General features: G+C 46.1%; 20 non-coding genes and 7 pseudogenes across 20 annotated transcripts; all 27 read right to left on the bottom strand.

Moving 5' to 3' along the window:
• Positions 1–753: 753 nt before the first annotated feature.
• Positions 754–872, bottom strand: LOC143015173 (5S ribosomal RNA). Its single transcript, XR_012965353.1, has one exon. It is a non-coding gene; the product is annotated as a 5S ribosomal RNA (ribosomal RNA).
• A 245-nt stretch (positions 873–1,117) lies between these two features.
• On the bottom strand, positions 1,118–1,236 carry LOC143015149 (5S ribosomal RNA). The gene has a single exon (XR_012965330.1). It is a non-coding gene; the product is annotated as a 5S ribosomal RNA (ribosomal RNA).
• Positions 1,237–1,475: 239 nt separating this feature from the next.
• Positions 1,476–1,594, bottom strand: LOC143015138 (5S ribosomal RNA; annotated as a pseudogene).
• Positions 1,595–2,054: 460 nt separating this feature from the next.
• Positions 2,055–2,173, bottom strand: LOC143015187 (5S ribosomal RNA). The gene has a single exon (XR_012965366.1). It is a non-coding gene; the product is annotated as a 5S ribosomal RNA (ribosomal RNA).
• A 245-nt stretch (positions 2,174–2,418) lies between these two features.
• Positions 2,419–2,537, bottom strand: LOC143015163 (5S ribosomal RNA). The gene has a single exon (XR_012965343.1). It is a non-coding gene; the product is annotated as a 5S ribosomal RNA (ribosomal RNA).
• Positions 2,538–2,782: 245 nt separating this feature from the next.
• LOC143015186 (5S ribosomal RNA) lies at positions 2,783–2,901 on the bottom strand. The gene has a single exon (XR_012965365.1). It is a non-coding gene; the product is annotated as a 5S ribosomal RNA (ribosomal RNA).
• A 245-nt stretch (positions 2,902–3,146) lies between these two features.
• Positions 3,147–3,255, bottom strand: LOC143015147 (5S ribosomal RNA; annotated as a pseudogene).
• A 457-nt stretch (positions 3,256–3,712) lies between these two features.
• On the bottom strand, positions 3,713–3,831 carry LOC143015185 (5S ribosomal RNA). The gene has a single exon (XR_012965364.1). It is a non-coding gene; the product is annotated as a 5S ribosomal RNA (ribosomal RNA).
• A 463-nt stretch (positions 3,832–4,294) lies between these two features.
• On the bottom strand, positions 4,295–4,413 carry LOC143015169 (5S ribosomal RNA). Its single transcript, XR_012965349.1, has one exon. It is a non-coding gene; the product is annotated as a 5S ribosomal RNA (ribosomal RNA).
• Positions 4,414–4,658: 245 nt separating this feature from the next.
• On the bottom strand, positions 4,659–4,777 carry LOC143015167 (5S ribosomal RNA). The gene has a single exon (XR_012965347.1). It is a non-coding gene; the product is annotated as a 5S ribosomal RNA (ribosomal RNA).
• Positions 4,778–5,231: 454 nt separating this feature from the next.
• LOC143015193 (5S ribosomal RNA) lies at positions 5,232–5,350 on the bottom strand (annotated as a pseudogene).
• Positions 5,351–5,595: 245 nt separating this feature from the next.
• On the bottom strand, positions 5,596–5,714 carry LOC143015196 (5S ribosomal RNA; annotated as a pseudogene).
• A 460-nt stretch (positions 5,715–6,174) lies between these two features.
• LOC143015194 (5S ribosomal RNA) lies at positions 6,175–6,293 on the bottom strand (annotated as a pseudogene).
• A 245-nt stretch (positions 6,294–6,538) lies between these two features.
• On the bottom strand, positions 6,539–6,657 carry LOC143015148 (5S ribosomal RNA). The gene has a single exon (XR_012965329.1). It is a non-coding gene; the product is annotated as a 5S ribosomal RNA (ribosomal RNA).
• A 463-nt stretch (positions 6,658–7,120) lies between these two features.
• Positions 7,121–7,239, bottom strand: LOC143015154 (5S ribosomal RNA). The gene has a single exon (XR_012965335.1). It is a non-coding gene; the product is annotated as a 5S ribosomal RNA (ribosomal RNA).
• A 239-nt stretch (positions 7,240–7,478) lies between these two features.
• Positions 7,479–7,597, bottom strand: LOC143015140 (5S ribosomal RNA; annotated as a pseudogene).
• Positions 7,598–8,060: 463 nt separating this feature from the next.
• Positions 8,061–8,180, bottom strand: LOC143015136 (5S ribosomal RNA; annotated as a pseudogene).
• Positions 8,181–8,428: 248 nt separating this feature from the next.
• On the bottom strand, positions 8,429–8,547 carry LOC143015141 (5S ribosomal RNA). Its single transcript, XR_012965328.1, has one exon. It is a non-coding gene; the product is annotated as a 5S ribosomal RNA (ribosomal RNA).
• A 463-nt stretch (positions 8,548–9,010) lies between these two features.
• On the bottom strand, positions 9,011–9,129 carry LOC143015171 (5S ribosomal RNA). Its single transcript, XR_012965351.1, has one exon. It is a non-coding gene; the product is annotated as a 5S ribosomal RNA (ribosomal RNA).
• Positions 9,130–9,374: 245 nt separating this feature from the next.
• Positions 9,375–9,493, bottom strand: LOC143015166 (5S ribosomal RNA). The gene has a single exon (XR_012965346.1). It is a non-coding gene; the product is annotated as a 5S ribosomal RNA (ribosomal RNA).
• Positions 9,494–9,962: 469 nt separating this feature from the next.
• Positions 9,963–10,081, bottom strand: LOC143015176 (5S ribosomal RNA). The gene has a single exon (XR_012965356.1). It is a non-coding gene; the product is annotated as a 5S ribosomal RNA (ribosomal RNA).
• A 245-nt stretch (positions 10,082–10,326) lies between these two features.
• LOC143015165 (5S ribosomal RNA) lies at positions 10,327–10,445 on the bottom strand. The gene has a single exon (XR_012965345.1). It is a non-coding gene; the product is annotated as a 5S ribosomal RNA (ribosomal RNA).
• Positions 10,446–16,846: 6,401 nt separating this feature from the next.
• Positions 16,847–16,965, bottom strand: LOC143015184 (5S ribosomal RNA). The gene has a single exon (XR_012965363.1). It is a non-coding gene; the product is annotated as a 5S ribosomal RNA (ribosomal RNA).
• Positions 16,966–18,075: 1,110 nt separating this feature from the next.
• On the bottom strand, positions 18,076–18,194 carry LOC143015182 (5S ribosomal RNA). The gene has a single exon (XR_012965361.1). It is a non-coding gene; the product is annotated as a 5S ribosomal RNA (ribosomal RNA).
• A 245-nt stretch (positions 18,195–18,439) lies between these two features.
• On the bottom strand, positions 18,440–18,558 carry LOC143015180 (5S ribosomal RNA). Its single transcript, XR_012965359.1, has one exon. It is a non-coding gene; the product is annotated as a 5S ribosomal RNA (ribosomal RNA).
• A 245-nt stretch (positions 18,559–18,803) lies between these two features.
• On the bottom strand, positions 18,804–18,922 carry LOC143015190 (5S ribosomal RNA). Its single transcript, XR_012965369.1, has one exon. It is a non-coding gene; the product is annotated as a 5S ribosomal RNA (ribosomal RNA).
• A 457-nt stretch (positions 18,923–19,379) lies between these two features.
• Positions 19,380–19,498, bottom strand: LOC143015181 (5S ribosomal RNA). The gene has a single exon (XR_012965360.1). It is a non-coding gene; the product is annotated as a 5S ribosomal RNA (ribosomal RNA).
• Positions 19,499–20,629: the final 1,131 nt, after the last annotated feature.

Below are 20,629 nucleotides of genomic sequence, written 5' to 3'. Positions count from 1 at the left end.
GAAATTTTAGCTCTCTATCTCCTTCCTTGTCACAGATATGGGCTTTTAAAGTTTTCTCCAGTTTCAAAAATCGATGACCCGGGTGTCAACTTTTTTCCAAAATTTTCAATATTCCCCAATTTGCCCCAATTTACACACATTGATGGCATTTCTGCCTGGATGCTGCGTCTGAAATTTTAGCTCTCTATCTCCTTCCTTGTCACAGATATGGGCTTTTCAAGTATCTCCAGTTTCAAAAATCGATGACCACATTTTTAGAAAATTTTCAATATTCCCCAATTTGCCCCAAATTTACACACATTGATGGCATTTCTGCCTGGATGCTGCGTCTGCAATTTTAGCTCTCTATCTCCTTCCTTGTCACAGATATTGGCTTTTAAAGTTTTCTCCAGTTTCAAAAATTGATGACCCGGGTCAACATTTTTAGAAAATTTTCAATATTCCCCAATTTACCCCAAATTTACACACATTGATGGCATTTCTGCCTGGATGCTGCGCACTTTCATCATCATCATCATCATCATCATCATCATCATCATCATCGTCACACAGTGGCTCGTGTACTTCACTTCTCATGTGCATTCAATCTTCTCATATTATGCCCATGTGCAATACTCATTTTCTGAATGTATGCTTTCATATAAGATAAGATAAGATACAACTTTATTCTCCCGAGGGAAATTGCGTGTTGACAGAGGGAGTGTAACATGAGGGAGGAGGACCAGGTGAGGCCTGCTGCTCAGAGGGCCAAAATGCTTACGGCACCGGGTATTCCCAAGCGGTCTCCCATCTAAGTACTAACCTGGCCCGACGCTGATTAGCTTCCGAGATCAGAAGAGATCGGGCGTGTTCAGAGTGGTATGGCCGTAAACGAGGAGAGCAGCCACACAGAGGCTCTTTATAGGTGAGACAGACCCAGTTCAAGTCACCGTGTACGCATGACTACACTCAAGTTCATGTATATCCCAATTTACATGATGCCTTCATCAGAAAAACACTAACATTTCAGATAAGATAAGATACAACTTTATTCTCCCGAGGGAAATTGCGTGTTCACAGAGGGAGTGAAACATGAGGGAGGAGGACCAGGTGAGGCCTGCTGCTCAGAGGGCCAAAATGCTTACGGCACCGGGTATTCCCAGGCGGTCTCCCATCCAAGTACTAACCTGGCCCGACGCTGATTAGCTTCCGAGATCAGACGAGATCGGGCGTGTTCAGAGTGGTATGGCCGTAAACGAGGAGAGCAGCCACACAGAGGCTCTTTATAGGTGAGACAGACCCAGTTCAAGTCACCGTGTACACATGACTACACTCAAGTTCATGTATATCACAATTTACATGATGCCTTCATCAGAAGAACACTAACATTTCTGATAAGATAAGATACAACTTTATTCTCCCGAGGGAAATTGCGTGTTCACAGAGGGAGTGAAACGAGGAGGACCAGGTGAGGCCTGCGGCTCAGAGGGCCAAAATGCTTACTGCACCGGGTATTCCCAGGCTGTCTCCCATCCAAGTACTAACCTGGCCCGACGCTGATTAGCTTCCGAGATCAGACGAGATCGGGCGTGTTCAGAGTGGTATGTCCGTAAACGAGGAGAGCAGCCACACAGAGGCTCTTTATAGGTGAGACAGACCCAGTTCAAGTCACCGTGTACACATGACTACACTCAAGTTCATGTATATCACAATTTACATGATGCCTTCATCAGAAACACACATTTCTGGATAATAAAGTCTTACCTAATGAAACTGATAATCATCACATAGAACATACAGAGGGACCACTTACATCTCTGACGCTCACTTTTATCCTCATCATCATCATCATCATCATCATAATCGTCACACAGTGGCTCCTGTACTTTACTCCCCATGTGCATTCAATCATCTCATATTATGCCCATGTGCAATACTCATTTTCTGAATGTATGCTTTCATATAAGATAAGATAAGATACAACTTTATTCTCCCGAGGGACATTGGTTGTTGACAAAGGGAGTGAAACATGAGGGAGGAGGACCAGGTGAGGCCTGCTGCTCAGAGGGCCAAAATGCTTACGGCAGCGGGTATTCCCAGGCGGTCTCCCATCCAAGTACTAACCTGGCCCGACGCTGCTTAGCTTCCGAGATCAGACGAGATCAGGCATGTTCAGAGTGGTATGGCCGTAAACGAGGAGAGCAGCCACACAGAGGCTCTTTATAGGTGAGACAGACCCAGTTCAAGTCACCGTGTACACATGACTACACTCAAGTTCATGTATATCACAATTTACATGATGCCTTCATCAGAAGAACACTAACATTTCAGATAAGATAAGATACAACTTTATTCTCCCGAGGGAAATTGCGTGTTGACAGAGGGAGTGAAACATGAGGGAGGAGGACCAGGTGAGGCCTGCTGCTCAGAGGGCCAAAATGCTTACGGCACCGGGTATTCCCAGGCGGTCTCCCATCCAAGTACTAACCTGGCCCGACGCTGATTAGCTTCCGAGATCAGACGAGACCGGGCGTGTTCAGAGTGGTATGGCCGTAAACGAGGAGAGCAGCCACACAGAGGCTCTTTATAGGTGAGACAGACCCAGTTCAAGTCACCGTGTACACATGACTACACTCAAGTTCATGTATATCACAATTTACATGATGCCTTCATCAGAAGAACACTAACATTTCTGATAAGATAAGATACAACTTTATTCTCCCGAGGGAAATTGCGTGTTCTCAGAGGGAGTGAAACATGAGGGAGGAGGACCAGGTGAGGCCTGCTGCTCAGAGGGCCAAAACGCTTACTGCACCAGGTATTCCCAGGCGGTCTCCCATCCAAGTGCTAACCTGGCCCGACGCTGCTTAGCTTCCGAGATCAGACGAGATCGGGCGTGTTCAGAGTGGTATGGCCGTAAACGAGGAGAGCAGCCACACAGAGGCTCTTTATAGGTGAGACAGACCCAGTTCAAGTCACCGTGTACACATGACTACACTCAAGTTCATGTATATCACGATTTACATGATGCCTTCATCAGAAGAACACTAACATTTCAGAAAAGATAAGATACAACTTTATTCTCCCGAGGGAAATTGCGTGTTGACAGAGGGAGTGAAACATGAGGGAGGAGGACCAGGTGAGGCCTGCTGCTCAGAGGGCCAAAATGCTTACGGCACCGGGTATTCCCAGGCGGTCTCCCATCCAAGTACTAACCTGGCCCAACGCTGCTTAGCATCCGAGATTGTGCGTGTTCAGAGTGGTACGGCCTTAAACGAGGAGAGCAGCCACACAGAGGCTCTTTATAGGTGAGACAGACCCAGTTCAAGTCACCGTGTACACATGACTACACTCAAGTTCATGTATATCACAATTTACATGATGCCTTCATCAGAAACACACATTTCTGGATAATGAAGTCTTACCTAATGTAACTGATAATCATCACATAGAACATAAAGAGGGACCACTAACATCTCTGACCCTCACTTTCATCATCATCATCATCATCATCATCATCATCATCACACAGTGGCTCGTGTACTTCACTTCTCATGTGCATTCAATCTTCTCATATTATGCCCATGTGCAATACTCATTTTCTGAATGTATGCTTTCATATAAGATAAGATAAGATACCACTTTATTCTCCCGAGGGACATTGGTTGTTCACAGAGGGAGTGAAACATGAGGGAGGAGGACCAGGTGAGGCCTGCTGCTCAGAGGGCCAAAATGCTTATGGCACCGGGTATTCCCAGGCGGTCTCCCATCCAAGTACTAACCTGGCCCGACGCTGATTAGCTTCAGAGATCAGACGAGATCAGGCGTGTTCAGAGTGGTATGGCCGTAAACGAGGAGAGCAGCCACACAGAGGCTCTTTATAGGTGAGACAGACCCAGTTCAAGTCACCGTGTACACATGACTACACTCAAGTTCATGTATATCACAATTTACATGATGCCTTCATCAGAAACACACATTTCTGGATAATAAAGTCTTACCTAATGAAACTGATAATCATCACATAGAACATACAGAGGGACCACTTACATCTCTGACGCTCACTTTTATCCTCATCATCATCATCATCATCATCATCATCATCGTCACACAGTGGCTCCTGTACTTCACTCCCCATGTGCATTCAATCATCTCATATTATGCCCATGTGCAATACTCATTTTCTGAATGTATGCTTTCATATAAGATAAGATAAGATACCACTTTATTCTCCCGAGGGACATTGGTTGTTCACAGAGGGAGTGAAACATGAGGGAGGAGGACCAGGTGAGGCCTGCTGCTCAGAGGGCCAAAATGCTTACGGCACCGGGTATTCCCAGGCGGTCTCCCATCCAAGTACTAACCTGGCCCGACGCTGCTTAGCTTCCGAGATCAGACGAGATCAGGCGTGTTCAGAGTGGTATGGCCGTAAACGAGGAGAGCAGCCACACAGAGGCTCTTTATAGGTGAGACAGACCCAGTTCAAGTCACCGTGTACACATGACTACACTCAAGTTCATGTATATCACAATTTACATGATGCCTTCATCAGAAGAACACTAACATTTCAGATAAGATAAGATACAACTTTATTCTCCCGAGGGAAATTGCGTGTTGACAGAGGGAGTGAAACATGAGGGAGGAAGACCAGGTGAGGCCTGCTGCTCAGAGGGCCAAAATGCTTACGGCACCGGGTATTCCCAGGCGGTCTCCCATCCAAGTACTAACCTGGCCCGACACTGCTTAGCTTCCCAGATCAGACGAGATCGGGCGTGTTCAGAGTGGTATGGCCGTAAACGAGGAGAGCAGCCACACAGAGGCTCTTTATAGGTGAGACAGACCCAGTTCAAGTCACCGTGTACACATGACTACACTCAAGTTCATGTATATCACAATTTACATGATGCCTTCATCAGAAACACACATTTCTGGATAATGAAGTCTTACCTAATGAAACTGATAATCATCACATAGAACATAAAGAGGGACCACTAACATCTCTGACGCTCACTTTCATCATCATCATCATCATCATCATCATCGTCACACAGTGGCTCGTGTACTTCACTTCTCATGTGCATTCAATCATCTCATATTATGCCCATGTGCCATACTCATTTTCTGAATGTATGCTTTCATATAAGATAAGATAAGATACAACTTTATTCTCCCGAGGGACATTGGGTGTTGACAGAGGGAGTGAAACATGAGGGAGGAGGACCAGGTGAGGCCTGCTGCTCAGAGGGCCAAAATGCTTACGGCACCTGGTATTCCTAGGCGGTCTCTCATCCAAGTACGAACCTGGCCCGACGCTGCTTAGCTTCCGAGATCAGACGAGATCAGGCATGTTCAGAGTGGTATGGCCGTAAACGAGGAGAGCAGCCACACAGAGGCTCTTTATAGGTGAGACAGACCCAGTTCAAGTCACCGTGTACGCATGACTACACTCAAGTTCATGTATATCCCAATTTACATGATGCCTTCATCAGAAAAACACTAACATTTCAGATAAGATAAGATACAACTTTATTCTCCCGAGGGAAATTGCGTGTTCACAGAGGGAGTGAAACATGAGGGAGGAGGACCAGGTGAGGCCTGCTGCTCAGGGGGCCAAAATGCTTACTGCACCGGGTATTCCCAGGCGGTCTCCCATCCAAGTACTAACCTGGCCCGATGCTGCTTAGCTTCCCAGATCAGACGAGATCGGGCGTGTTCAGAGTGGTATGGCCGTAAACGAGGAGAGCAGCCACACAGAGGCTCTTTATAGGTGAGACAGACCCAGTTCAAGTCACCGTGTACACATGACTACACTCAAGTTCATGTATATCACAATTTACATGATGCCTTCATCAGAAACACACATTTCTGGATAATGAAGTCTTACCTAATGAAACTGATAATCATCACATAGAACATAAAGAGGGACCACTAACATCTCTGACGCTCACTTTCATCATCATCATCATCATCATCATCATCATCATCGTCACACAGTGGCTCGTGTACTTCACTTCTCACGTGCATTCAATCATCTCATATTATGCCCATGTGCCATACTCATTTTCTGAATGTATGCTTTCATATAAGATAAGATAAGATACAACTTTATTCTCCCGAGGGACATTGGGTGTTGACAGAGGGAGTGAAACATGAGGGAGGAGGACCAGGTGAGGCCTGCTGCTCAGAGGGCCAAAATGCTTACGGCACCTGGTATTCCTAGGCGGTCCCCTATCCAAGTACGAACCTGGCCCGACGCTGCTTAGCTTTCGAGATCAGACGAGATCAGGCGTGTTCAGAGTGGTATGGCCGTAAACGAGGAGAGCAGCCACACAGAGGCTCTTTATAGGTGAGACAGACCCAGTTCAAGTCACCGTGTACGCATGACTACACTCAAGTTCATGTATATCCCAATTTACATGATGCCTTCATCAGAAAAACACTAACATTTCAGATAAGATAAGATACAACTTTATTCTCCCGAGGGAAATTGCGTGTTCACAGAGGGAGTGAAACATGAGGGAGGAGGACCAGGTGAGGCCTGCTGGTCAGAGGGCCAAAATGCTTACGGCACCGGGTATTCCCAGGCGGTCTCCCATCCAAGTACTAACCTGGCCCGACGCTGATTAGCTTCCGAGATCAGACGAGATCGGGCGTGTTCAGAGTGGTATGGCCGTAAACGAGGAGAGCAGCCACACAGAGGCTCTTTATAGGTGAGACAGACCCAGTTCAAGTCACCGTGTACACATGACTACACTCAAGTTCATGTATATCACAATTTACATGATGCCTTCATCAGAAACACACATTTCTGGATAATAAAGTCTTACCTAATGAAACTGATAATCATCACATAGAACATACAGAGGGACCACTTACATCTCTGACGCTCACTTTTATCCTCATCATCATCATCATCATCATCATCATCATCGTCACACAGTGGCTCCTGTACTTCACTCCCCATGTGCATTCAATCATCTCATATTATGCCCATGTGCAATACTCATTTTCTGAATGTATGCTTTCATATAAGATAAGATAAGATACCACTTTATTCTCCCGAGGGACATTGGTTGTTCACAGAGGGAGTGAAACATGAGGGAGGAGGACCAGGTGAGGCCTGCTGCTCAGAGGGCCAAAATGCTTACGGCACCGGGTATTCCCAGGCGGTCTCCCATCCAAGTACTAACCTGGCCCGACGCTGCTTAGCTTCCGAGATCAGAAGAGATCAGGCGTGTTCAGAGTGGTATGGCCGTAAACGATGAGAGCAGCCACACAGAGGCTCTTTATAGGTGAGACAGACCCAGTTCAAGTCACCGTGTACACATGACTACACTCAAGTTCATGTATATCACAATTTACATGATGCCTTCATCAGAAGAACACTAACATTTCTGATAAGATAAGATACAACTTTATTCTCCCGAGGGAAATTGCGTGTTCACAGAGGGAGTGAAACGAGGAGGACCAGGTGAGGCCTGCGGCTCAGAGGGCCAAAATGCTTACTGCACCGGGTATTCCCAGGCTGTCTCCCATCCAAGTACTAACCTGGCCCGACGCTGATTAGCTTCCGAGATCAGACGAGATCGGGCGTGTTCAGAGTGGTATGTCCGTAAATGAGGAGAGCAGCCACACAGAGGCTCTTTATAGGTGAGACAGACCCAGTTCAAGTCACCGTGTACACATGACTACACTCAAGTTCATGTATATCACAATTTACATGATGCCTTCATCAGAAACACACATTTCTGGATAATAAAGTCTTACCTAATGAAACTGATAATCATCACATAGAACATACAGAGGGACCACTTACATCTCTGACGCTCACTTTTATCCTCATCATCATCATCATCATCATCATCATCATCGTCACACAGTGGCTCCTGTACTTTACTCCCCATGTGCATTCAATCATCTCATATTATGCCCATGTGCAATACTCATTTTCTGAATGTATGCTTTCATATAAGATAAGATAAGATACAACTTTATTCTCCCGAGGGACATTGGTTGTTGACAAAGGGAGTGAAACATGAGGGAGGAGGACCAGGTGAGGCCTGCTGCTCAGAGGGCCAAAATGCTTACGGCAGCAGGTATTCCCAGGCGGTCTCCCATCCAAGTACTAACCTGGCCCGACGCTGCTTAGCTTCACAAGATCAGACGAGATCAGGCGTGTTCAGAGTGGTATGGCCGTAAACGAGGAGAGCAGCCACACAGAGGCTCTTTATAGGTGAGACAGACCCAGTTCAAGTCACCGTGTACGCATGACTACACTCAAGTTCATGTATATCCCAATTTACATGATGCCTTCAACAGAAAAACACTAACACACTAACACACTAAAACACTAACAACTTTATTCTCCCGAGGGAAATTGCGTGTTCACAGAGGGAGTGAAACATGAGGGAGGAGGACCAGGTGAGGCCTGCTGGTCAGAGGGCCAAAATGCTTACGGCACCGGGTATTCCCAGGCGGTCTCCCATCCAAGTACTAACCTGGCCCGACGCTGATTAGCTTCCGAGATCAGACGAGATCGGGCGTGTTCAGAGTGGTATGGCCGTAAACGAGGAGAGCAGCCACACAGAGGCTCTTTATAGGTGAGACAGACCCAGTTCAAGTCACCGTGTACACATGACTACACTCAAGTTCATGTATATCACAATTTACATGATGCCTTCATCAGAAACACACATTTCTGGATAATAAAGTCTTACCTAATGAAACTGATAATCATCACATAGAACATACAGAGGGACCACTTACATCTCTGACGCTCACTTTTATCCTCATCATCATCATCATCATCATCATCATCATCGTCACACAGTGGCTCCTGTACTTCACTCCCCATGTGCATTCAATCATCTCATATTATGCCCATGTGCAATACTCATTTTCTGAATGTATGCTTTCATATAAGATAAGATAAGATACCACTTTATTCTCCTGAGGGACATTGGTTGTTCACAGAGGGAGTGAAACATGAGGGAGGAGGACCAGGTGAGGCCTGCTGCTCAGAGGGCCAAAATGCTTACGGCACCGGGTATTCCCAGGCGGTCTCCCATCCAAGTACTAACCTAGCCCGACGCTGCTTAGCTTCCGAGATCAGAAGAGATCAGGCGTGTTCAGAGTGGTATGGCCGTAAACGATGAGAGCAGCCACACAGAGGCTCTTTATAGGTGAGACAGACCCAGTTCAAGTCACCGTGTACACATGACTACACTCAAGTTCATGTATATCACAATTTACATGATGCCTTCATCAGAAGAACACTAACATTTCAGATAAGATAAGATACAACTTTATTCTCCCGAGGGAAATTGCTTGTTGACAGAGGGAGTGAAACATGAGGGAGGAAGACTAGGTGAGGCCTGCTGCTCAGAGGGCCAAAATGCTTACGGCACCGGGTATTCCCAGGCGGTCTCCCATCCAAGTACTAACCTGGCCCGACACTGCTTAGCTTCCCAGATCAGACGAGATCGGGCGTGTTCAGAGTGGTATGGCCGTAAACGAGGAGAGCAGCCACACAGAGGCTCTTTATAGGTGAGACAGACCCAGTTCAAGTCACCGTGTACACATGACTACACTCAAGTTCATGTATATCACAATTTACATGATGCCTTCATCAGAAACACACATTTCTGGATAATGAAGTCTTCCCTGATGAAACTGATAATCATCACATAGAACATAAAGAGGGACCACTTACATCTCTGACGCTCACTTTTATCCTCATCATCATCATCATCATCATCATCATCATCATCATCGTCACACAGTGGCTCCTGTACTTCACTCCCCATGTGCATTCAATCATCTCATATTATGCCCATGTGCAATACTCATTTTCTGAATGTATGCTTTCATATAAGATAAGATAAGATACCACTTTATTCTCCCGAGGGACATTGGTTGTTCACAGAGGGAGTGAAACATGAGGGAGGAGGACCAGGTGAGGCCTGCTGCTCAGAGGGCCAAAATGCTTACGGCACCGGGTATTCCCAGGCGGTCTCCCATCCAAGTACTAACCTGGCCCGACGCTGCTTAGCTTCCGAGATCAGAAGAGATCAGGCGTGTTCAGATTGGTATGGCCGTAAACGAGGAGAGCAGCCACACAGAGGCTCTTTATAGGTGAGACAGACCCAGTTCAAGTCACCGTGTACACATGACTACACTCAAGTTCATGTATATCACAATTTACATGATGCCTTCATCAGAAGAACACTAACAATTCAGATAAGATAAGATACAACTTTATTCTCCCGAGGGAAATTGCGTGTTGACAGAGGGAGTGAAACATGAGGGAGGAAGACCAGGTGAGGCCTGCTGCTCAGAGGGCCAAAATGCTTACGGCACCGGGTATTCCCAGGCGGTCTCCCATCCAAGTACTAACCTGGCCCGACACTGCTTAGCTTCCCAGATCAGACGAGATCGGGCGTGTTCAGAGTGGTATGGCCGTAAACGAGGAGAGCAGCCACACAGAGGCTCTTTAAAGGTGAGACAGACCCAGTTCAAGTCACCGTGTACACATGACTACACTCAAGTTCATGTATATCACAATTTACATGATGCCTTCATCAGAAACACACATTTCTGGATAATGAAGTCTTACCTAATGAAACTGATAATCATCACATAGAACATAAAGAGGGACCACTAACATCTCTGACGCTCACTTTCATCATCATCATCATCATCATCATCATCATCATCGTCACACAGTGGCTCGTGTACTTCACTTCTCATGTGCATTCAATCATCTCATATTATGCCCATGTGCCATACTCATTTTCTGAATGTATGCTTTCATATAAGATAAGATAAGATACAACTTTATTCTCCCGAGGGACATTGGGTGTTGACAGAGGGAGTGAAACATGAGGGAGGAGGACCAGGTGAGGCCTGCTGCTCAGAGGGCCAAAATGCTTACGGCACCGGGTATTCCTAGGCGGTCTCTCATCCAAGTACGAACCTGGCCCGACGCTGCTTAGCTTCCGAGATCAGACGAGATCAGGCGTGTTTTTTTTTTTTTCTTTTATTATCAAAAAAATAAATATTTTTACAAATACATTTTACACAAGTAAATACAAGTCATTTCAAATCAAATCAAATTATTTCCAACAATCCATAACACCATTCATCACATCTTTTTTTTTTTCTTTTTTTTTCCTTCACCCATCACCCCTCACCCTTGACCTATTGACATTTGCACCCCACCCTGATTTCCACACACAAATAGACAGTTATCTTCCAGCACCTTTTGTTTGAAAGTCTTGTCCCCACCATCCCACAGCAGACTCACATTCCTTTTCATAAAGTTACAGAAAAATCTCCAGATGTTCACTTTTTTGTCCTCGAAATGTGAATAGTTTCTCCGAAGTCTGATGACATGTTTGGCATAACTCAGAATGTAATTGATAAGCCATTTGTTCACCCCTGCTTTCCTTTCCTTATACCCAAATAGAAAAAACCTCTCCCATTTTTCCTTTTCCGTGATTGTGACTCTACATTTTTGAAAGCATTGGTCCAGTTTCTCAAAAAACACTTTTAACTCCTTACATTCAAAAATAAAGTGCCTAAATGTCTCCACTTCCACCTCACATATATCACAAACCTTGCTGTTGAGTCTATTTATCTGGTTTAGCACCAAATTGACAAATATTCTATTGTGTCTGAGCCTGAAATTTGTATCAAAGCACTCTGATGAAATGAACTTCACATTTAGATCTGACCAAATGTGCTCCCTCTGAAGCCCATGGAACTGCCTTAGCCATACTTCCTCAGCTGCCGCTTTCTTCTTTTCCTTTCCCAAAAACACTCTATATAGTATCTTGGAGTTAACTGATCGTATGTCATGCTCTTTCCCTCCTTGGATGAGGGAGAAACTGACCAACTCCAGAGCCTTCTCTGCCCTCCTCCCCTTCACCAGCGCCACCCAGCTACGAGGTAACCCCTCTAAAATTCTCTGGCATAGTCTTTAGATCTCTATTGGTCTCACTTTCCCTAATCTTCCCCTGACCTCCTGGATTACTTCCTCCTGCAGAAATCCACCACCTCTTTGGATAAAGTGCTTCACCTGATTTAAACCTAGTTCCTCCAAGTACCTCCCTGAAAATACCTTCCCCTGACACCTTATTGCCGGATTTCTGAAAACTGGTTGGTGTAACACCTGCTCCGCAGTCTCACATCTAAACTTTAAATCCCCCAGTAAAATATTCCACGCTTCAAGTATTTCCCCTGTAAATGCATTAACCTGTGCTCTTTCCCTTTGCTCCGTTTCCCTACATAGATTAAACACTCCTCTATTATCCCACCCCTGTAGGCAAGAGTCGAGGCACTTCTGCCACGCGTAAATCTTTGCGTTTCCCATAAATTTCCCTAACAGTCGAATCCGTGCACTAAGCTTTTTACTTTTCAGGTCCACCAATTTCAAACCGCCCTCCTTCTGCCCATTGATGAGCACCTTCCTGGCTATCAAATGCTGTTTTTTATTCCAGATGAAAGCACTCATCATGTCATTCAGCTTTCCTATTACCCTGTCCGGCATTTCACAGACTCTTAGCGCATACTGACACTTGGACAGGAGGAGGGCGTTAGTTACTATCACTTTACCCCTTAGATTCAATTTCCTCCCGGACCAGAAATCCAATCGCATTTTGATTTTTCCCTCTATTTCACCCCACGTTTGTTTTGTTGCTGCATCTCGATTCTTACCTACGTATACACCCAAAACCTTCACCATTTCATTTCTCTTTACAAAATTCCATTTATTTACACAATCGAAACCATCACCAAAGCCCATTAGCTCGGTTTTTTCCCCATTGATTTTGGCCCCAGATGCCCTCTCATAGCACTCTACATGCTGCAGCACCCTGTCTACACTCCTCTCATCCCTAACCGTAATACTTATGTCATCTGCGTACTGGTAGATTTTCGTGTCCGTTTTATCTTCCATTTCAATCCCCAAAATCCCTGGGTCCCTCCTAATGAGGGCAGACAAGGGTTCTGCCGCTATGGAGTATAACATAGCTGAAAGCGGGCATCCTTGCCTGATTGACCTCTCCAGAGCGAAGCTCTCAGTTAACCTCCCGTTTATTTTCACCCTACTGATGGCATTCCTATATATTAACCTAATCCATTTAGTGAAACCTTCCCCGAAACCCATCTTTCCCAGTGTTTTAAACAAAAAATCATGATCCACCCTATCAAACGCCTTCTCTAAATCAACCCCTATGTACAGCCCTCCCTTCTGATTCATTTTGTCAAAGATGTCCTGGATCGATAAGATGATGTCACTAATGTCTCTCCCTACCACACCATAACACTGACAGGGATTCACCACTGTGCCTATCACCTCCTTCAATCTGTTTGCCAGGATTTTAGCCAGTATTTTATAATCTGTATTTAGCAGACTAATTGGCCTATAATTCCCCAAATCCCCTTTGTCACCCTTATTCTTATACACCACTCGGATTAGCCCCGTGAAGAAGTCCCCAGATGCTTTCCCCTCCCGCTCCATGCATTGAAAGATTCTCAGGAGAATTGGCTTTATCACCTGTTTAAAGGTGATGTAAAATTCCCCCGATAACCCATCCAGCCCTGGACTTTTGTTCTTATTCAAACCATTTATTGCTCTTTCCAATTCTTCCTCTGTTATGTTTTTATCACAGTCTGCTCTGTCCTCTTCCCCTAATTTTTTTTCTATCCCTTCAAAAACACTGTGGTCTGTAGAGTTTACCTCCATCTTTGAAAAAAGTTTTTTAAAATGTTTATGAGCCACCTCCAGCATTTCCCCTGTCTTCTCCATTGTCTTACCCTCTTCATTTTTCAGGTTTTGCAGATGAGCTTTCTTTTGCTGTCTTTTTTCAAGCCCTAAAAAGAAACTTGTATTCTTTTCCCCTTCTAAAATATCCTTCATCCTTGATCTGATAGCTGCCCCTCTGCTCCGTTTCTTCTCAAGCTCATCTAATTGTTTTCTCAGCATGAGATATTTTAGATTGTTGAAGTTTTCCTCTGCAATCGACCTTTCCAGCTCTTTACTAATCTGGTCTCTTAAACTATACTCAGTCCTTGTTTCCTTCTCCATTTTATTTTTACAATAGTTTATTGTCACTTTTTTGATGTGCAATTTCACCTCCTCCCACCACTCCCCCATATTTATGCAACCCCCCCCGAGTTCTCTTTTTCTTTCTTTCAGTAGATTTTCAACTTTCTCCCTATATTTTCCATCCAGCAAAACACTGTTATTTAAACACCATAACCCTCCACCTTTGTGCTCTTTCTCCCCCAGCTCCACCCATAACCTTGCATGATCGCTAAACCCTGTGAACTCATACCAGCATTTTGAAATCTTTTTTTCCAGCCCAGATGCTAATAGACATAAGTCAATCCTGGACTGTTTAAGTGCCCCAGAACCGTCTGTCGTCTGGAAAAGCCCCTTTCTCCCATATTGCGCACCCTCCACAGATCTACCAGGTTGAAATAGTCAAAAAGCTCATTTAGCGATTTCCTACTTATATCACTTTTGTATGTATTGTTGCTTGATATATCCAACCTCGTAAGTGCACAGTTAAAATCCCCCACTACACAAATGTTCCCTCCCAAATGCGGTTTTAGTTGATCAAAGAAAATTCCACGCTTGTTGTCCTCATTCGATGCATAAATATTCAAAAGTTTGTAAAGCACATTCCTGTAAATAAATTCAATACCGATCACCCTTCCCTCATCATCCTTCACTATTTCCTTAACATTTTGGATCTTATCTCCTTTCGCAAAAATAGCGACTCCGGCTCGTCCATTTACACCGTTGTTTGCCCACACTTTTCCAGCCCATGTATCCCTCAGATAGCTTCTCCACTCCCTTGTCCACCTAGTCTCTTGTACACAGAGGATGTCAAAAGTATCCACCCTTAAAACATCTCTCATCTTGTTAATACATCTTAAGCCGTTTGTGTTTTGCGATAGTATTTTTAACATTGTAAATACATAGAGATAAATCAGGCCCATCATCTTTATGCTACAGTTCACGTCTTACTTTTTCCTCTTTTTGATCCCCTTGTCTTCAGCATCCATTGCAGTCTTCTCTTCCCCAGCTCCTGGCTGTTTCCGAGGTCCATATCAGACTCCGAGTTCCCCGACTCTTGAGACCCCGTCAAGCATATCTCTGAGTCTGATTCTGGGGGCCGCTGAAGTTGAACAATTTTCACCTTCCTCTCCTTTCTCTCCGATGTATCCACACTCTGCCCCTCTGCTGCGTCTCCATGTCCCGGCACCTCAGCTGTCGATCCTCTCACCTCCATTCCTTGCTCTCCGTCCGACTCCAGTATGTCTCTTCCTTTCTCCGCTTCCCCCTCCGCACGATCCTTCTCGGTCTCCTCCCTCTCAGAGATATTCTCTCTCGATTCTTCCTGCTCCTCACGTTGCTTTCCTCCCGTCCCTGGAGCATGATCAACGTCCTCACAAACACATCTGCTGCTCTCCTTTTTGCAGCTCTGGCATTTGTTCCCTCTGCCCATGCACTCCCTTGCATAGTGCCCCTGCTCTCCACATTTTCTACAAAGGAAATCTGGACAGTCCCTCAGGATATGACCAGTCTGTATGCACTGTCTGCACACTTTCACCTGTTTGTCGTGCAAAACTCTGAAGAACTCTGCTCCAAAAGCCGTCTCAAACTTGGTCGAATATGGAAGTGATTGGACCGTCTCCGTGAATTTAACTTTCACGTATCTTGTTCCGTCAGCAATTCTAGTTCCCGGCCACATTCTCCTGATGATCGGGGATACTGCACTCACTCCCCAGCTGTTCAGCTTGCCCAGAATGACGCTGTCCGTGATATACGCCGGCAGCCCCAGAAACGAGACCACCAGCTCATCATTACATAACTCCTTGGACATGATCGCGGTCTGTCCAATTTTTATGCCGTCCAATAGTCTTTCTTTCCCCTTCGGGTGATTCATTGTGATCTCATATTTATTTCTGCCCGTGTACCGGCAGGCGATGATTTTCCCACAAGTGTCTTGTATTGCCTGGATCAGCTCCATTGCGGTCACTTTATCTTCTCCAATCAGCTCCAGCGCGAGCGTTAAATTTTGCTGAAACTCTTCAGCTTTATCCTTAATAATCCGTATCTCTTCCTCTCTGATGATTTCTCTCTCCTGCCCTCTTCCTCCTTCCACATTTTCGGCTACGTCAGGAGCTGTCACCGCACGTGTGTCCTCCATTTCTCCCGTCATATTCTGACCGTCCACGGTCCTGTACGCCCGATCGTCTTTCACCATCGGCTCGTTTGCCTCGGCCGTCCGGTCCGGGCCCGGTGCAGCGACTCTGGCTCCCTTTCCTCTGGTTCTCACCATACTTGGAGCACAGTATAAACTATTTTCCATCAGGAAAACACAAACCAAACAAACAAATAACTTAAAGTGTCCCCCAGACAGTCAAAACTGCTGGGGGTGGCTCCAAAAACCGAGCTATCAAAGAAACGAAAAATCTGGGCTTAAAGAAACGCCACAGTTTAAACTCAAAATCAAAATTGCCGCACAGGATCAGTCAAAATACACGCACGCCTGGAGCTCACACACACCTCCTCTTACTTCCGTGTTCAGAGTGGTATGGCCGTAAACGAGGAGCGCAGCCACACAGAGGCTCTTTATAGGTGAGACAGACCCAGTTCAAGTCACCGTGTACACATGACTACACTCAAGTTCATGTATATCACAATTTACATGATGCCTTCATCAGAAGAACACTAACATTTCAGATAAGATAAGATACAACTTTATTCTCCCGAGGGAAATTGCGTGTTGACAGAGGGAGTGAAACATGAGGGAGGAGGACCAGGTGAGGCCTGCTGCTCAGAGGGCCAAAATGCTTACTGCACCAGGTATTCCCAGGCGGTCTCCCATCCAAGTGCTAACCTGGCCCGACGCTGCTTAGCTTCCGAGATCAGACGAGATCGGGCGTGTTCAGAGTGGTATGGCCGTAAACGAGGAGAGCAGCCACACAGAGGCTCTTTATAGGTGAGACAGACCCAGTTCAAGTCACCGTGTACACATGACTACACTCAAGTTCATGTATATCACAATTTACATGATGCCTTCATCAGAAACACACATTTCTGGATAATGAAGTCTTACCTAATGAAACTGATAATCATCACATAGAACATAAAGAGGGACCACTAACATCTCTGACGCTCACTTTCATCATCATCATCATCATCATCATCATCATCATCATCTTCGTCACACAGTGGCTCGTGTACTTCACTTCTCATGTGCATTCAACCTTCTCATATTATGACCATGTGCAATACTCATTTTCTGAATGTGTGCTTTCATAAAAGCAAAATGTTATTAAATAGTTTGCCAGAATCTTGGAGCAGCACAAGCCAAGAACAAACAAATAGAACAGATCGACTCCCAGGGTCAGATGCAAGTCAACAAGGCTCTTTCAGACCAGTCCATTATGAAATGAGCAAGTAATCAAATTACAAAATCCAATGTACAGTACAGCATTGCTACTGTCATAACTTATAAACATTAGCAAATCAACAGCAGCTCGTGACATTGCCATTACTATTTGTTTCCTATATTCTGTTATGTTAGGTTATTCAGAACCATCGGATTCATTAGTTGCGTTGTCTATTTATTTAAATATTCCACAATCACACAATCACAATCATTGTATATTACCATGTGTTTACACTGTTACGACCATATTGTCTTTGATTTCTTTCCCTTGTTCCTTTTTTTTTTTTTGAGAGTCAACAACCTTTATTTGTCCATATATCAATGTAACATGCACGATCTCGTCTGACATAACATAGAACATAAAGAGGGACCACTAACATCTCTGATGCTCACTTTCATCATCATCATCATCATTGTCAAACAGTGGCTCGTGTACTTCACTTCTCATGTGCATTCAATCTTCTCATATTATGCCCATGTGCAATACTCATTTTCTGAATGTATGCTTTCATATAAAGTAAGATAAGATACAACTTTATTCTCCCGAGGGAAATTGCGTGTTGACAGAGGGAGTGCAACATGAGGGAGGAGGACCAGGTGAGGCCTGCTGCTCAGAGGGCCAAAATGCTTACGGCACCGGGTATTCCCAGGCGGTCTCCCATCCAAGTACTAACCTGGCCCGACGCTGCTTAGCTTCCGCGATCAGACGAGATCGGGCATGTTCAGAGTGGTATGGCCGTAATCGAGGAGAGCAGCCACACAGAGGCTCTTTATAGGTGAGACGGACCCAGTTCAAGTCACCGTGTACACATGACTACACTCAAGTTCATGTATATCACGATTTACATGATGCCTTCATCAGAAGAACACTAACATTTCAGAAAAGATAAGATACAACTTTATTCTCCCGAGGGAAATTGCGTGTTGACAGAGGGAGTGAAACATGAGGGAGGAGGACCAGGTGAGGCCTGCTGCTCAGAGGGCCAAAATGCTTACGGCACCGGGTATTCCTAGGCGGTCTCCCATCCAAGTATTAACCTGGCCCGACGCTGCTTAGCTTCCGAGATCAGACGAGATCAGGCGTGTTCAGAGTGGTATGGCCGTAAACGAGGAGAGCAGCCACACAGAGGCTCTTTATAGGTGAGACAGACCAAGTTCAAGTAACCGTGTACGCATGACTACACTCAAGTTCATGTATATCACAATTTACATGATGCCTTCATCAGAAGAACACTAACATTTCAGATAAGATAAGATACAACTTTATTCTCCCGAGGGAAATTGCGTGTTGACAGAGGGAGTGAAACATGAGGAAGGAAGACCAGGTGAGGCATGCTGCTCAGAGGGCCAAAATTCTTACGGCATCGGGTATTCCCAGGCGGTCTCCCATCCAAGTACTTACCTGGCCCGACGCTGCTTAGCTTCCGAGATCAGACGAGATCGGGCATGTTCAGAGTGGTATGGCCGTAAACGAGGAGAGCAGCCACACAGAGGCTCTTCATAGGTGAGACGGACCCAGTTCAAGTCACCGTGTACACATGACTACACTCAAGTTCATGTATATCACAATTTACATGATGCCTTCATCAGAAACACACATTTCTGGATAATGAAGTCTTACCTAATGAAACTGATAATCATCATATAGAACATAAAGAGGGACCACTAACATCTCTGACGCTCACTTTCATCATCATCATCATCGTCATCATCATCATCGTCACACAGTGGCTCGTGTACTTCACTTCTCATGTGCATTCAATCTTCTCATATTATGCCCATGTGCAATACTCATTTTCTGAATGTATGCTTTCATATAAGATAAGATAAGATACAACTTTATTCTCCCGAGGGAAATTGCGTGTTGACAGAGGGAGTGAAACATGAGGGAGGAGGACCAGGTGAGGCCTGCTGCTCAGAGGGCCAAAATGCTTACGGCACCGGGTATTCCCAGGCGGTCTCCCATCCAAGTACTAACCTGGCCCGCCGCTGCTTAGCTTCCGAGATCAGACGAGATCGGGCGTGTTCAGAGTGGTATGGCCGTAAACGAGGAGAGCAGCCACACAGAGCACCACGTTGTCCTTTCCGGCGACGTGTCGGATGTCCGTGGTGTATTCCGATATGAAGGAGAGCTGACGCTGCTGGCAGGCCGACCACGGCTCGGCCACCTTGGACATGCAGAACGTGAGCGGCTTATGATCCACGAATGCCGTAAACTCTCGACCTTCCAGCAGGAACCTGAAATGGCGGACTGCCAACCAGAGGCCGAGGAGCTCTCTGTCAAACGCACTGTACTTGCGCTCCCTGGGGGTCAACTGGCGGCTGAAAAAGGCGAGTGGCTGCCAGGCGCCGTCGACCCATTGCTCGTGCACCGCTCCCACAGCATAATCAGACGCGTCCGTGGTGATAGCGATGGGGGCCTTGTGCGACGGGTGGGCCAGCATGGTGGCTTGGCTCAGGGCGGCTTTGGTGGCATCGAACGCGGCATCCCTCTCAGCCGTCCAGTCGACGGCCTGACCGGGGGACTTACCCTTAAGAGCCTCGTATAGCGGGCGCATAGTGTGGGCGGCCCGGCGGATGAACCGGTGATAAAAGGTTACCATCCCCAGAAACTCCCGGAGTGCACGAGCTGTGTGCGGTCTTGGAAAGGCGGACACGGCCTCCACCTTTGCAGGGAGGGGGGCAGCCCCCTCTTTGCTCACCATATGTCCGAGGAATTGGATGGAGGGCAACCCGAACACGCACTTCGCAGGGTTGATAATCAAGCCGTGCTGGTCGAGCCTTTTGAAGAGATCCCGGAGGTGTACTTGGTGCTCTCCCTCCGAGGAGCTGGCAACGAGAATATCGTCTAGGTAAACGAAAATGAACGGCATGTCTCTTAGCGTCGAATCCATCAACCGCTGGAAAGACTGTGCAGCGTTCTTAAGTCCAAACGGCATCCGCAGGAACTCAAACAGTCCGAACGGCGTGACCACCGCCGTTTTGGGGATGTCTGCAGGGTGCACCGGGACTTGGTGGTAGCCCCGCACCAGATCCACTTTGGAGAAAACCAGTTTGCCAGCCAGATGTGCGGAGAAATCCTGGATGTGGGGGACCGGGTAGCGGTCCGGTGTGGTAGCGTCGTTAAGGCGGCGGTAGTCTCCGAACGGACGACAACCGCCATCTGGTTTAGGGACGAT

Source organism: Genypterus blacodes, unplaced genomic scaffold (assembly GCF_046128005.1).
Source record: "Genypterus blacodes isolate CSIRO-AG114 ecotype Tasmania unplaced genomic scaffold, CSIRO-AGI_Gbla_v1 ptg000191l_1, whole genome shotgun sequence".
NCBI lineage: Eukaryota > Metazoa > Chordata > Actinopteri > Ophidiiformes > Ophidiidae > Genypterus > Genypterus blacodes.
This window is presented reverse-complemented; position numbering and strand designations above follow the sequence as displayed.